This window comes from Plectropomus leopardus, chromosome 13 (genome assembly GCF_026936395.1).
Source record: "Plectropomus leopardus strain MGB_pleo_1.0 chromosome 13, ASM2693639v1, whole genome shotgun sequence".
Lineage (NCBI taxonomy): Eukaryota > Metazoa > Chordata > Actinopteri > Perciformes > Serranidae > Plectropomus > Plectropomus leopardus.
Window position 1 is genome coordinate 14,716,860 of NC_142188.1, and position 17,241 is coordinate 14,734,100.

The 17,241-nt window shown below is 42.5% G+C and overlaps 1 long non-coding RNA gene across 1 annotated transcript in view; it reads right to left on the reverse strand.

The window, feature by feature from the left end:
* Positions 1-4,373: 4,373 nt before the first annotated feature.
* The window catches only part of LOC148187681 (uncharacterized), a 28,594-nt gene continuing 15,726 nt past the window's right edge, over positions 4,374-17,241 (reverse strand). The window contains exon 4 of the long non-coding RNA XR_015778415.1: positions 4,374-4,616. This is a non-coding gene — a long non-coding RNA (uncharacterized LOC148187681). The remainder of the gene's footprint in view (positions 4,617-17,241) is intronic.

The window sequence follows — 17,241 nt, forward strand, 5'->3', positions numbered from 1 at the left end:
TGGTTTTTTCAGCAGCCAGCGGTGGAGGCACTTGGGGACCATTCAGGCACTTCACTTCATCCTCCAACACCTGTATCCTTCAGGTGGATTCCCTTACTCTCTCCAGCTCCTCCATGTGCAACATATCCACAGTGCTTACACAGCTGCGACCAATTCAGCGCAAACAAACAATCTGCCCATTGTTTATACAAATAATATCCCAATATGCCATGTCTGCCCACTTTGCCAGCAGATCAGGGAGTGAACAGATGCATAAGGGGGGTGGGCAGAGCTACAGCTGGGGATAAAAATGCCTACTTTTCATTATGGTTGGTCCAGAAGCTTGCTGCTGGCGGCATGGGGCTGGGGCTGGGGCTAGGACAAGGGCCAGGGCCAGAGCTGGCTCAGCTCCTGGCTGCTATGTTAAGTCTGCCTCAGCCACAACCACATTGCGCAAAGCTGCTTCACACATATAATTTACTCATTATTCATGTAGTTTTCGAAAAGAAGTCAAAAAAATATATTGCAGAGTGGGAGAGTTGGTGGAAAACTAACACGGACTGAGTCGCTGTTCAGTGAAAAATAAAGTTATATGCAGTTATATAACATTGAAAGATGGCAGGCTTATGGAGTCACAGTCAATTAGCAGAGCTGATTGAATAGAGTTAACCGCAGAAACCTTATATTTTAAAAAATACCTTATAGTACAGAGGAGAGACAGTTTAACCAATGACTGGCAAACCAAAGTATGAGTGCACGCCATCAGTGGCCATTACCGGTTACCATGCCTAATCCAATATGTTCTATGCAGGCAGACTACATTTTGTGAGTGGCAGGAAATAGGGGTCTCTGAGCCCTCAATTCATTTCATAAAACATCCTCAACAGGAGGTGAGCCTGTCTGTCTGAGAAATGGATGAATATGCCTGTGCTTAAGCGGGCGCATCAAAAAGTCTGAATGAAAAAGCCCTGACACACCAAGCTTATGGTTGGCTGTCAGTGAGTTTCAGTCGCCCTAATTGCTGCAGTGTGTCCCACACAGTTGGCCTTCAAAGGCCCTTGTCTGATTTTTTTTAACCAATTCAGCATGTTGAATTGGTGTTGGAGATGGTGAAGCTTGACAGTGAATGGAATTACTTAGATTGGCATTTCAGGTCAGGAAAAGTAAACAAAGAGCTTAAGTCAAGAGGGAGTGATGTCAAAACAAGCTACATAAAGGTCAAAAAAAAAATTCTTTAGTGTATGAGCTTTTTAGCAGAATCATTTCCCGTTTGTGTTATTGTTCACTGGTGCACCAATACATTCTCATCCCAAGTCATCACATATCGCCACTTTGTGTGACTTCTGCCGCATCTACATATTACACTCTAGGTATAACTTCTGCGTCTGCTGTTGATGTTCTGGGATGCTGCAGCCTGTGCTGGGATGTCAACAAAAACACATGGTTAGGAGTAGACTACAAGGCATGTGTAGTCAGGTTAAGGCAACAGAAGCAAGGGGTTAGGTTTGGGAAAAAACTTCATGGTTTGGCTCTACATTCGGATGGGCAGGAAACACTGACGTCCTGGGTGAAAGTCTGGGGTTTGTTGGATGTATCCTCCGACTCTCCCACCTGTCAGCCCTATAGGCACCCTTGCGATCTGTATCAATCATTACTGGCAGTGTTTCATCCTGATGCTGTCCTGCAGCGTATCATACGACCACGCTAGGTGTCATTCAGCTGTCAGGCAGCGTATCAGAACAGCAGGAAAGGTTTCATCCAGCTGTAATACATACTGACGCTGCCTGACAGCATATCATACAGCCCTGCCAAGTGGCTTTTGACTTTCATATGCTGAAAGCACTGCCAAAGAGGCAATATATGATGACTTCAGAATGAGAACAGGGTGGGTGCACGGTAAATATCTTTTTTTCTTTCAACATCGGATTGTGTTCTTAATGGCTAACTAGTGTTATGAAAGTCCTCTGGTTTCCTGTTTTAAATAACAGTTACAGACATCTGCTGTCGGCTGGTATGGAGAGTTGTTTCCTCTCACAAAGGCACAGGTCATATGTGCTTGTTGGTGGTTGGTTGACACATTCGGCATGAGGCTATGCAACAGTCGGCTTCATCGTTACAAGTTCTTTGATGGTGTGTCTGGTCCTTAATAGCATACCCTTACTCAATAGGGAAGCACCCTATGAGACAATAGCACAGTAATGGCTCCAGTAGATCAAGCATTGTCCCATTAACAGTCATCAGGCCTTAATCAGAGCCTTTTTGCCACCTCCTTTCATCCACCCTGATCACCCCCCCCAGTCCATCTCTTCTCCTTCATTACCCAAACTCTTTAATGTCCCGACTTGTTTTCTATCCTTTAAAAAACACTGCCTTTAACCTGGCCAAAGAAAATGGCACAATCTCATTTGTGTCGGGACTTTGCAAAGGTGGAGTCTTTGGTAATAGAAAGAAAAGGAGGAGGCCGAGGCTTTGATCTCTCTAGGGGGCAAATGGATTGGATTGTCTTGCCCCTGCTGGTGGGGCTAAGCTGGAGACAGTATGAGTAGCAGGGGGTCATATCAAAGGTAGTTATCTTCAGAAGGTCTTCTCAGTGGCACATTAGTACACTATCTAAATGTTGATTTGTTCACACCAACATCTGAGGAGCCCTAAATGAGCTGACAAAAGGCAACACCCAGTGAATGCAAATGAGCAAAGTGGTCAAGTTCACTTCTTTGTTTGCACAACTCCTCTCCTCGTAACCCCCAACATTTACTGTTAAACCCACCCCAAGTGGACAACTTAAAAAGTCTCGATGTTAATTCCAAACAGCAAGATTTCCACAAATTACAGCTTGACTGAAATCTGCTTTATTTCCTTACGTAGTGCCTGATTCTTCTTAAAGCACCAAGCTTTAATAGTGCGGCATGCTCATTGTCTATGTTGTGGGTAAGGAAATGATTGGGAACACCCTATAGCCTCAACTAACAGCCATGTTGAGGTTGCCGACTGTGTGTGTGTTCCTCCGTTGTGGGTGGGAAACATCATATTACTGTCACTCTCACAGCTGACATTTTAGAGAAAGGTATAAATCATACATACACACTCCAGCATCCACTGTCAGCCACAGGGAGAGACAAAGGATTACGTTTATTGTGCATGACATCTCTCCCCCTAATTTTATAAACTGTGGACATCAAAACGTTCGCAAATACCCCTGCTGGTACAAACCACAAACTGCATATGTATCTGTGGAAAATGTCACTGTTTCTTTAAAATCATCCCGACGCCACAGGTCTCAAATTAGACAAAAGAATAGGTGGATATTGAAGAAAACCGAAGGATCCTTGGAAAGACAGGAACAATTGAAAAGTTTCTTTACAGCTGAGTGACTCAAGATTGAATCATAATGTGAATGCCAAGAGCTCTCAACCTTCAGCGCCGCTGCTGTTCTTCACCAGTAATACAGACGTCAAGGGATATATTTCCATATTTATTATTTCAAAGGCTGCCAGGCTTGTTAGAGCGAATTCTCAGCAATAACTATAAAAGAGGGAAAATTAGACTCCCTGCCTGGTGTCACAGTTCTCTGTGTGCATGGCCCAAAATGTGGGATTGCAAATAAGTATCTCTATTTTTAGGGACGTTAAGACCAGTAGCACCCGTCTGGGTCACTCCATATCATTAGAAACAGCTCCAGAGATGAACAAATTCTCCTGGCACTCAAACATAATTCTGGTCTTTAAGCCTATAGTACCATGAAGTCAAAGCCAAGTCTGAAACCTCCCTCCATACTTGGTGTTATTTTTGAATCTCTACTGAAATTTGGGTTGACACGTTGATTGAAAATGCCCACTATTTTGGTTATCTTGCGCATCAAATGTTCAACTCAGCACATTCCCAAGGGGCTTGAATCGTGCTCTGAAGCCTCAACCCCCACCCCCCTGGCCCCCGTAACTGAAATGTACATTTCAGCCTTTCTTCATACTCGGTCATTAACCATGCTAGCTGTCTTTTAGGCTCTTTTTCTTGTCTTTGGCCGTTTGTAAATATACTCACTTGACGGAGATTGCATTCCAAATTGGTACTCCAGTGTCTCTTTTGCATAATAGTTGTTGCGAAGGCATCTATTGTCTCATTTAAACTGACCACATAGGGTATTTTGGTGATGTCGGCAAGGGTTGGCTTCTCTACAACTCCAATTAGCATTCCTTCCAGATAAAACAATGATCACTTGAATACGCCTGAGCTAAGCTTTGCAGGAAGTGATCTAAAGAGCTGATAGGAACCCGTGATTACCAAGCAACTAACTCCAGTCCTCCATGCATAATGTTTTAATTCAAGATCACCCCCACCCCCACCCTGTTGTGTCCCATCACTAATCTTGTCTTAAGTTATCTTCAAACTACCGCTTTGCCTGTGGCTACAGGCCTTATCATTTATTGATTATGTCTCTTAGATTAAAGGACCTGCTTTCATTTCCACAAGAATGTGCCCTACTCTTTGTGTCCATATGGAAGCATTTGCCGGACAGATGGGTTATTTTCCCCTGTAGAAAAGGTCCCACTGGCCAGAAAGGGATTCACAGGGACTTGTAAGTAATGGTGCTGTTGATGTCCAATTGCTCACTTTGAAGTCCAACTGACCACAAGAGAGAACTATGAAAAAACACAAGGAAAAAAAAAACGTTTAAAAAAATCATGACAACAAGACAGTGAAGCTGAAAATCTCAACATTAATCAGCCAGTTTTCTTAATTCCTCCAGACAATTCAGGGCTGTCAAATTGCTGCATAATACACCCCCCCAAACTCCCCCCAAGCCTCCCAGACTTAATTCCATGTGCTGAGAAGCTGAATTGCCTGAATGTGGGTTACACACAAATGACGGACATTTTGTCTTGGGATAATTACTAATATGCCACTGTTGTTGCCCAGGCTGCCTGTATCTGGGTTTTGGTTTAAATGTTGGGTTTACTCTCCCTGGGCTGTGTGGTTTGCAGCGGCTTAATCACAAAGCCACAAGCATCTCAACCATTTTGATAGGAGCCAAGCTGAGACGGCTTCATATGTTACACTGTTTTTTGCTCAGCCTACATATAGCAGCCTTTTCTGCAGAGTCAGCAACAGGGCAGCTAAATTGAAATAGTTCATGTTGACAAATTGAAAATGTGCAAATAAAATTAAAATAAACTCGGGCAGTTATGGACTGTAAAATGTTACAGATTGTAAATCTAATGAGCAAGAGCTGAGGTTTAATTGTGCAGGAATGGAGAGAACATTTTAAAGGTTCAGTGTGTAAGATTTAGGGAGTTTTATTGGCAGAAATGGAACATAATATAATGAGTAAGTTTTGGTAAGTATATAATCACCTGAAAATAAGAATTATTGTGTTTTTGTTACTTTAGAATGAGCCATTTATATCTATAGGGAGCCGATGCTCATCTATGGAGATTGCCATGTTGCACTGCCATGTTTCTAGCCTAGAATAGGTAAACCAAACACTGGCTTCAGAGAAGGCCATTTGTGTTTTTAGATCAGCCAATGTAGTTAGAAGCGCATTGGCAACGGGTGGCGTTAGAGTTACACTGATTTGTAACGTGAGACTGCTTTATTCAGTATACCAGTATATTCAGTATTCAGTAAATCATATCTTCATATCACATTCTCATCCTAACTTGTCAAATATCACTGCTTGATCAGCACCTTTCACATCTACATATGATGTGCTAGGTGTACTCCTGCATCTGTTGTAGACATGCAGGGACGATGTGTCAATTTACACCTGTTAAATGCATGTCTTCAAAATGCACTTATACTTTCACAGAAAGTTTCTGCTTGTTTGATGTATAAGTGTTTTTTTTTTTTTTTCAAAATAAACACATTGTATTTAATATAATAATATAATAATTATAATAATATATAATAATTTGGCTTAGCTTTCATAAAGGGAGGGAACATCGGGCTCTCAGTCGAAAGTCCGGGGTTTGTTGGACCCATCCATTGTTGCTCCCACCTGCTCTATAGGGATTCTCTAGCTTCTTATATTGATGTTACCAGCAGTGCTTCAAACTGATGCGCCCCAGTGGGGTATACTGCTGTGACAGGTGCTGTTTGGCCGCATTATGAACTGACGTTGCTTAGCAGTGTTTCATACTGTATCATACACCACACAAGGTGGCTTTTCACCGAAATCACTGACCAAGCAGTGGTATTTGACATGTTTGGAATGAGAACAGGCTGACAATCCTCACTGCTAGACGCTACCACACCTTCCAAAATATCTTTTACATTTCACCTTCAAATAAACTCAGTGATTTTAATACACTTGGAGTGAAAATGTAAACATATTATTATCTCAGTTTCAAGAATGGTGATTCTAACAGTGTGCTGTGTAATACTGCTGTCCTTTGATGTTGTTATTGGGCAGTTTCCTCTTGTTTTTATGCTTAAACAAATGGAGTCAATGACAAGAACTGGAGCATCTGGAGACAGTTTCCAGATCAGCTTCAGGTTTGGAATAGAAGACAAGAAAGAAACCAAAGCATGGCTTAAAGATTAAAGCAGATAAAGTGATAAAAGATCTCTCAGTGGACAACAAGAACCACAAGCTTCTGTGAGATAACACAGATCACCAGTCTGTGCACAAACACACTGGCAGCTTTTCACTTAAGTGCTTGACTCTTCAGCATCCAAGTGTCCCGATCACATACAATATTTCCCAGCACACAGGTGTTTACCATCCCTTCCAAACAACCTTGTTTACAAAAACAACAGAGTTAAAAAAGGAGTCCAAAAAAAGTTACAGGCAACGAGGCAATTAACGCCTGTGTACCGCGCCGAATGCCTCAGCTCACTACTAATGGTTTGGGGCTGAGTACCAGGCCTGCTTTTTATTGAGCATTCTACTTGCAAGACGTCCAAATGTTGCCACAAGGGAGGTTTTGAAACATTGGCTCGCTGGAGACACATAGTCTTTTTTGTTGTGCTGTGCATGTAATTTACAATCAAACTGATGGACTCAGAAAACTTGCTACTGTTGACTCCTGCGGTGCAATCACATAAAGTCACATTTTTTAAACTCGGTGCATTTTGGAGCTGTGAGACATTCAGCACGGTGCCAAGTTCAGAGGTTCAGTTTTTCCACAGAGGAGAATAGCTGATTCATTTGTGAAAAAAAACAACTAATGAGTGGCTTGCTTGTGATAAAGCTAAGATAAAGTTGTTTCAAGTTTCTCTCCCTTCATTTTGCCACATGTATTTCAGACACATTCTCATCCTAAGTCATTATGTGCTGCCACTTTGCAGTGGACTTCCGCATTTACATATTACACTCTAGGTATCCTTCTGTGTCTGCTATACATGTTCTGGGATGCCAATACCATGATGTCAAAACAAGCTCATGGTGGGATTACACTGCACGCGGTTATGTTTAGGCAACAAAACCACATGGCGACCCATGCCGGGACATCAAAAAATGCACATGCTGCCATGGATGCTTAGGATTAGGGGAAGGAGGCAAGTTTAGGTATTGGAAAAAAAAGAAAACATATCATTAAGACAGGAAGCAAACACTGGATTCCCGCATGGAAGTCCAGGGTTTATTGGTCCCATCAACCTGCCCCATAAACGCCCTCACGCTCCTCATTTTACATTGTTACTGTTGCGTTTCAACCTAACGTCATTTGGTGGTATATCATGCGAATGTGAATGACATCGCCCGTCCACTTATTAGGCTGCTGTTATAGGTGCTATCCAGCTATCCGGCGGTGTATAATAACACAGCAACTGACTGGTGCTCAGCTGATGCCGAACAGGGGCATATCATGTTGACACAAGAGGTGGCTTTTGGCAACGGAATCATACGCCAAAAGCACTATCAAAGCGGCGGTATTTGACTAGATCGGAATGAGGACGGGTGTGCATTTCCCCTCAAATGTTGCATGGTTGTTCCTCTCATCTCTCTTTTTCATCCTTTCTCGCCTCTGATCTATCGCGCACATTGCGAGGAAGCTAACCCTTGCTCCTCAGAGATCTGTGAGTACATTGTGAGGAATGTGTGTCCTTCCTGACATTACAACGCTCTTTATCAACTAACAAGAGGAGTAGGAGGGGAGCAGAGAGGAAGAGGGGAGGATGTCGAGATGTTAGAAACAGTTTGGGAGCAGGGAAAGAAAAAAAAGAGAGCTCTTTGTGGCCGCTTATCTGACAGGATATGAAGCAACTCAATGGCTTTGGCATTTGGCAAAATAGCTTCCTTCAATAGGCATTCACTACACGAGGCATCCCTTGACATGAGGCCACATATGTCTGAGCAGCTGAGAGAGAGAGAGAGAATTTCAGGAAGAGAAAAGACAGCCAGAGGGTGTTTTAGAAGTTCCGTATTTTGTTAATTGCCCTCGATAAGATGCAGCAATTTGCCGGTAGTTGAGATGATTATCGATGGCAGCAATTTAACAGATGTTGGTGCACTTTTACACACATTAGTCTTTCCAGTGTTGACTAAAGGACAGTTCTGACAAATGTATGAATTGTGCAGCAGTTCTGTGAGCAGAGGAGTCAAATTTAACTCACATCCTACACGGCACCAGACACACACACACACACACACACACACACACAGACACGCCACAATTTCTGAGTATTATTTTTGTTAATGGGATCTAAGGGGACATCGTTTTCCTGATGTGGTGTAATTGAAGCTGCTGTATTAAAGGGTTGTGTTCTCTCCTGCTGCTGAGACACAAAGTAATGCCAACCCCATCCCAGTTATTAACCCAGGAAGTCCCCACGGTGTGCTGCACTCTAATGAGAGAGGCCGATATGTATTTTATTTTTTCTCTCATTTAGATGTTGCCCCTTTGACCCCTGTGAAGCTTATTCAGTGGTGCACCTCTGTCCCTGTGGGAAACGGATGTCAAGATTCTCTTAAATGGTTCTTTTTCATCTTTTTTTTCTCTCTGAGCAAATTAAGAAAAAAAAGAACCTTCCTCTGACTTACTTTTACAGATTTTTCCTTTTCTGGTTAACCTTACACATTAAAATTTGTTTTAAATGTTTAAATGTTAAATGTTGTTTTGGCTGCTTTGAATTGTTAAGTTGTTGCTCTGAATTTGAGAAAACAAGTTGGATCATTACAAAATTACCACAATTTGTCTCCTCAACTTCAGTCAACTTAAAATTTTAAGGCAGTCGTAATTTTTTAAAAGTTAAAACAAATAGATTATTTTTACAGTGTACTTAATTTCGATTTTGGAATGGTAAATATTTGAAAGTGAAAGGAAATAAAAGAGAGACTTTAATGTAGGTTTCAACCCCTTGAGCTACCTGCCACCTGATCAGCAGCTTTACCTTTTGAACTTCATGAGAAAGATACACAGCAGATTTGCTGTCTTCAGGATTAGCCATGTCATCTCAAAGAAACTCGGTAATACCATCTCATTATGTGGTTAGAAGATGATTTGTATCACAGGCAGTCCCCATTCTGTCACTAAGTTACATTTCAATATCAAGATGTTTACGTATTTCTTTCTCTTTCGCCACAAAACACACATTTCTAATTAACTGAAGCTGCGGGTTTACTCAGAGTTTTCTTTTTTAATCAACAAATATTTTCCGTTCGTTAAGTGTTCATTTGCCAACATTTGCAGATAAATCTAGATGCCGCTGTCCACACCCGCTCTCAGCACAATAGGCCTTCTTCTCACAACACAACAGCTCCTTGTCTCTAAACAAATTAACACTAATGCATCTTAATGGGGTTGAAATTACAACCCCATGTTGCCCGAGGGCAATTTCTGACAGGGACTCTTCTTGTTTTTCTCAATCTAGCCGAACATCTGGAGTTTCCCATAATACACATTTTATTGGTCCTCTGGCTTGTTCTTCATTTTTCACCTGATGGCTGCATTTCATACAGTGCACATCCAGAGGAATGCCATCACTGTTGTGTATCCAAAGAAGAGATTAACTCTACAGCACTCAAAACACTCCTGATTTTCTCACACAGGGCAAAAACCAGCCGCAGTCGTATTGTTGCTTTGCTTTGATGTAGGACTTTGAGCCCTGACGGACGTATAATATCATTTACAGTCAAAATCAGGGGTGGTCTTTGCCGGTGTTAACAGCTCACCCTGCTTTGTGTCCCACTGATTCCGAAAGACTGGATTTTTCTCAGGCTGTTGAACGTTCACTGAATGGTTTAATTGCATACAGACTCAAAGAGATGGATTTTTGAATCATGCTGAGTAAAATATGGCTCCATCTGGATTTGATAAGCTCATAAATGAATGCCATCTGATGCTGATTTTACACTTTACACTTCAAACAATTACATTAATTCCAGGGCACCTACTATAGAATGAGTGCAGAGTGAAGAGGCAGTAATCATAGAGTAGACACGTGGTTAGAAAATATGCAGTTTCATATTGCGAATACTTCATACTCTCCAATAAAACTGGAAAAAGTTTTCTAAGAATAGAAAATAAATTAAATTGGCCTCTTTTTAAGTGAGAACCATTTGGATTCATCACAGGGATGGAAGGTCTCACCCTCAGAGAAAAAGGAGTTGAACCGTTTCCACTTTCTAATACCAAAAACAGTTTTTACCCAATGTTTGGAAACAACAAAAAACATTTGCCTAAAGATCATCTGGAATCCTTGACTCAATAACATTAACACACCGATAGCTCTGATCACACAAGTTCAAGAACTATGTGTCAAAACAGGTTGCAGGAGGAAGCATGAATCTATAATTATACAGATGGTATAATTACGAATCAAGCACGTATACAATTCATGGTATAATTATGAACTTCTGCAGCTATAAGCCACTAATGGGAACTGGGAGTGAGGAGTTATTTAACACGCAGACAGCGAATTACTGTGTAGGCCTCGTTAATTGGTTATGCCCCCAGTTTAAAACGCGAGCATGATAAGGTTGGCAGATTTATGGAGCAGCAGAACATAACACTGATGTTTTGGAGAAGCATTTTTCTGGTATCTTTTAACTGTGTTTACCAGAATAGGTATGTGTGATAGAGGGGTTGACCTCATAGCTTAGAGAATTTGGCTGAAAATAAGGAGGTGACGCAAGCCTCTTTTACTGCCTGTTCAAGGAGAAAATATTGTGCCGTTGTGCCGGCTCACTGTTCTGTATAAATGGTACCAACCCAAAAGAAGGGAAAGAGTTCTGTGCCTATAATCGCTAGGGGAAGTGGTAATAGCATCAAGATGGTGTCTGTGTAAACAGGACAGCCAGCAGGATGGGATCAGACGGGATGAGTGTGACGTTTTGATGACGAGTTATGCACAAAACCCACTGCTGAAGATTTACAAAGCAGCCAATAGCAGTTAGTGGCTAACTCCAAGAAGAACAGCGGCCGAAAATGTCTGGAGGTGAGGGAGCCCCTTATTCTCCAAGCAGAGGATCAGATCAGCTGCCATATAACAGAGATGACAAATGATTGTTATTTACACGTTATATTAATGTTATTGTTCAGAAAGCACTGCCGATGTATTTATATGCGTAGACGGTAGATAAAGATAGACAATGCACCCCGACATACCCCCTCTATGTTTAAGTGAAGCTAAAAAATGCTGCAAATGTCTGCTGCCATCTTGTGCTGGTGATGTCCTTTAGACCCATGGCGCATCTTCCATGTTGTCCATCTTTATATACTGTCTATGGTAATATGTTGAACGAGAGGTTGACTCATGACAAGACAGAGGTGTTGCACCTCTTTTTACTTCAGCGATGCTGGCATGCTATCTAAAATCGAACGCTGGAGCAGCCATGGTTTGGTCCTGTGTAAAAATGCAAGGGGGAAGCAAAGGAGGGACCCAGTAGCAGCCCTATAGCGCAACCCCTGAAAAAAGGGCTACAGATAGCTGTGTTGTTTTACCGCAAATGATAAAATCTGCCACCATGTGTGATACTGAGACTTTCATACACAACACGATGAAAAAACAAGCTGTACAGAAACAGCCAAACGATTAGCTTTGTGGTAGTAAAAAAGGAGAGAAAAAAAAGCATTCGGATCACCAAAGCAGCTTGGTTTTGTATGGAAACAACTGTGGCTGCATGTTTGGTTCTCATGGAAGCCACATGACAGGGAGGTCATGAGAGAGACAGCAGGCCCGGCACTGTGTGCGATCTCACCACACTCGTTCCCCCACCGCACTTTTGATGTTTCCCTCCTCAACTTTTATCATTTGCTCCCCGAGAGACCCCGACTCTCACTGTCAGGAAATCTCACACACACACACACACACACGCACACACACACACACACACACACACACACACACACACACACACACAGAGGCTCACGCACAGCTTCATCTGAGCAGCAGCTTGGCTACTGCCACCCATTTCCAGCTTCACAAAACTATTTTAACAAGCAGAGAAATCATTTAGCGGACACTTTCCTGGATCATAAAACACCAAATGATGGCTTTGGGATCCTGTGTTTTTATTGATCTGTGCTCCCCGATCAAATGTATACTTCCTGGGCCAGGCCTGGTCAGCATGGAGGAGAGGAAATGGAGAGGGTGTAGAGGATGAGGATGAAGGGGGGAGATGAAGTAGTGCGGGGGTGCTCATGTGAGGCTGAAATGTGATCCGGAGCCTGTGTCGCATTAGCCTTAACGGGCCGTGTGGCAGACGCACTGGCACCACAGAGCGGAGAAGACGGGCGGCGGAGAAGGAGGAGGAGGAGGAGGAGGAGGACTAGGAGGAAGACGAGGGAGGCAAATCGCTGGACACCCTGACGCAGGAAAAGTATGTGCAGCTAAAGATCAGGAAGGAATGCCATCATCTCTACTGGAGGGTTTTCTGGCACCTCCCCCAGAAAAAGAGACAACAGAGAGGGAGAAAGATGCTTATCCCTCGATCTAAGTCACCTTTGCACCCACAGCACACACATCATCACACATCCCCTGTCAGCCTGTCATCCCGCAGGGTCACGGTCAAGCTGGCGCTCCCTCTCTCTGTGTGTCATGTTGTCTCTCTCCTGCTCTGTAATTTCCTTTTTTTCCTCTCCTCTTTCCCGGAAAGAATGTGTCTCCTGTCGCTCCACCAGTCAGTGTCAGGGGGCTAAACAGCCCATTTCGGTGTCTGACTCAGTTGCGGAGTCCCAGAGGTGCCTAAAGGATTCCAAGAATTCCAACTTTTGCACCCAAGACTGTGACGCCACCTCAGGGAATGCCATAGAGATCATACCAGACACTTCCTGCACACACTCGGGATTCATCTCCTAGCAGCAACATGACTCCCTTTCATGTCCAGATGATAAAATTTAAGGGTGAACAACAAATTAGCCTCACATGAGGCATGAGTGGAATATTCAAAACGCTCTTGCACATGCATGACTGTGAATGGAAGAGTGATGATGACAGAGAGGGCGAGGGAGCACCAGAGGAAAGGAGAGACAGAGCCAGAGTGAGAAGAGTGGAGGGGGTAATGACTAGGTCTGCTCAGGACAGAGGAGGCGACAGAGGGGGAAGCGTCTCCGATCGTCTCCTCGTGGCTCCTCTTTGGCGTCTGTGATCCTCGGACCCTTCACGCAATCTCCCTTATTACAAGGCTTCCCCTCTCCACACGGGCACCACTACAAAATGGAGCAATTACATTTAATTAGGCTGCAGAGGGTAGCTACCCTGCCCCATCCCAAAACCTCAGAGAAGCGCAGACTTCAGGTAACACAACGGTTGGGGAGAACTTCAAAGAGATGCAAAATTACAGCGCCATTAGTGGAGCCACCACAGAACTGCTGTGAAGCCAGGGAATCATTTGACCCAGAGAGACAGATTCAAAGGAGTTAAAACTGAAAAGCAGAGCAGCAGAGACAAAAACATCTCAACAGCCAAAGATTAAGGGGCAGACTGAGCACTTCTAAACATTGTTTGTGTTCTATGGGAGACTTGAAAAATTAAGGAGTCGTTACAACGCCTATTAGTCATCCCTTACCCCATAGCCTCACTGGAAGGATGCTCTTTTAGGCTACGTCAAACATTTTGTGGTTTTATTTAAAAAAATAAAAAATAAAATATGTTTTTGTTCCAAAACAAACAGACTGGGATTAAGTGTCCTAATAAGCCATTCAGGCTGTCCTAGAAAGATGATATGCGAGGCAATCCCACTTTATCTGCCTGCTGTTGCCTGCGCTTGATTTTGGCTCACAGAGGGCATGATGGTCCTAAAAATTTTATTGATGCTGACTCACTAGGCCTCCAACCAGAGTGGAAAATTCTGACTTAAAAGCTGTAAGATCATCGTCTGAGACAGGCACTCTTGTGTAAATGCACAACATCCAAACAGGTGAGCTAACAAACAAAAATGACTCATGTTGCATTTTTACAATTTTTCCACTCGGTTGTAATGCGATTAAGGAGGTGAGGAGTGGTGAGTAATTGATTGAGTGGTAAAGTAATGACTCAGGGCTTTTTGCAAAGGCACTCAAAGACACACTCTCACACACACACACACACACACACACACACACACAAATTATGGGAAAAACCTGCATAAATGAGCAGAGAAACATAACAAACACAGGCGCTTCCATGCAGGACACAAATAAGATGACTTTCACATTTTGCCTTCACTCCCAGCAGTCTCTCCCAGCACAACATATTTTCACTCTCAACTCGTCAAATACTGACACTTAATCAGTGGCCCTTGATATCAAAATATGATGCTCTACATACCCCTCCAGCATCTGTTATGGACCTTCAGGGATGGTCTGTCAATTTACGCTTTTTACATGGATTGGGTCTTTTGGAAATAAACTTCAGATTTTAAAGAAATGTACAGTGTGTGCTGCATGTATAAAAATAAACTTGAAATAAAGGTTTTTAGGTTTACTTCCTTAGGTTTGGGCAACAAAAATACATGGTTGGTTTAGAATATATCATGGTTTGGCTTAAAATAAGTAAGTTTGTTATTATAACGTAATGTAATGTCAGATGACATAGCGTTGTATGCTACACATACTAGCACACTATGTTGTTATTAAAATAACTCCATCGACTTTTGGTTTCACATGGGACATGAGCAGCCGTTTCCCAGCTCGTGCTCATTCCAAAGTCATCAAATACTACCACTTTGTCAGCATTCTGGCATAAGAAACAGACGCCCAAATCCACCTTTCGTGGCGATATCATACTCTGCCAGGCGACATCAATTTGTAATGCAGCGTTTGTGGTTTTTATGATACGCTGCTGGATGGCTGGACAGCATCTGGCACAACAGTATGTGGACAGACGAAATCAATTGATAATGTGACCGGACAGAACCTTTCACAGCCATATGATACACTGCTGGACATTATCAGTTTGAAACACTGCTGGTAATGACGTAGGAAGGACCTGGTGTTGGAGTGGCTTTATGTTAATTCACAGAAAGTAAAAAAAAAAATTTAAAAAGCCAACAGCCATTGCATCTCATATCACTGCTATAGAGCGCCTTGGTGCATTGCTGTCTGACACTGAGGGCCACTGAGACATTGTGTCTGCATTTGACAGGTTTGTAGACCAGGTTGACCGGCATCAGAAATTTGCGGGAGAAAACACAACCAGCCCAAGCAAACCAATAACATTTCTTGTGACCCTCATGTGGCATCCCCATAACTGCCATAGCCCAGACACAAAGTTATATTTTTGAGGATGTGTGGGTCAGTCACAGCATAGCCCTTTAACACACATTCTCCGCCACCATTAGCAAAACATCAAAAGAGAGAGTATCGTTCAAGAGAGTGTTTTTTATCCTTCCAGTAGAGTTTATAGACTGGTAGGATGTATGTTAAGGAGCACTGAAGGTGTTCTTGTGGCTCATGGTGGCCCAGAACCTTACTAAGACACCAAATGTTAGTGTTTCTCTTAATTTGTCTGTACATAATTTCACAAGCACATATAATGTTAAATTTCTTTCTGCTCCTCTTCTCCTATTTTCTGCCACTGAAACGTTCTTTTGCTTGTGTTAATGTGTCTTTTGTAGTTAACTGTGACTCCATAAAGAAAGGGCCGGGTCCTTTTTATTCCCCCACCACAAATTAGTATCATGCTGCGTCATGATTTACTGTCTCCGTTATAGTAATCACAACCAGATCTGTGCGCACCGTAGACTACAAGCGACTGCTGGAAACTTTGACAGACAGCCAGTCGTACTGTTGTCGCCTGTGTCACCAGTGCTCTGGGTATGAAAGAAACGATAGCCATATTTCAGTGACTGGGCTGATGGTTACCACAATGTTCAAATGTATTCACCCAGTGGGTTTAATATGTTGTTTTCTTCATGTGGTTTACTAGAATTAATGATTATAGTAACATTCCTTTTAAAATATAGTGCAGAAAAACGTACATGGATACTTCAGTTTGAGCTGAAAGAAAAAAACAAGACTATTAGAAAACACTGAGGTAGCTAACAGGCACACTAGCACATTAAAATAAATAGAGCATGGGGATACTAAAGAGCTTTTTTTCACAACAAACAGGCTCCTAATAGCCCTTACAAGATAACCAAACATCAGTCTGAATAGATATCATAGGAGAAGCATGGTAAGTGCAGCTCATCTTCAGCACTTAGATGACAAACAAACATTTCAGAAAGCTATTTATTATGATGATTGTGAACCATAAAAGTGCCATAATTCAACGCAAAAACACATAAATTAGATGCTCCAGTAGGAATCTACATCTTAATGTGAAAAGAGGCTGTGAAAGCAGCAGACGGAAATGTTAATTTAAAGCGTGACTCACAACGTAGTGCAAACCTTTGAGCTCGAGACGACATCGTGTCTCGCTCGTGCATCGCTCGGGCTCGGCCCACTGTAGCTGGATCGTGTGACAACAACATGATAAGACCAAAAGCATTCCGGTGTTCATCAGCTGCTATCTGAACAAAGCCTGCCTCCACTTTAGACTGCACGAATGTCTTTAAAGAGAACTTTGTCTGATGATAGGTGCAGTCTGTAGATACAGTGAATGATAGAAATCTTTGGATAACGGAAAGAGACACAAATAGATGAGAAGCCAGTGAAACGAAACAAAGACGGGAGCAGTATCTTGTCTCTGAACGATTCATGGAACGCACCACGAAAATATGGCATGTGGTGCCCAGCTGTGTTTAGCTCCAAGCAAGTCAAGTTCTTCCTGGTAAAATATATTACTGCTATAAAAGGTGTTCTTAGTGTGCTTCAATGAGAATAAACTCATATATTCTGCTATATTAAACAACAGGCAAAATCTCTCCCTCCCCGAAACATAACCATCTGTGACTTTGTTGTC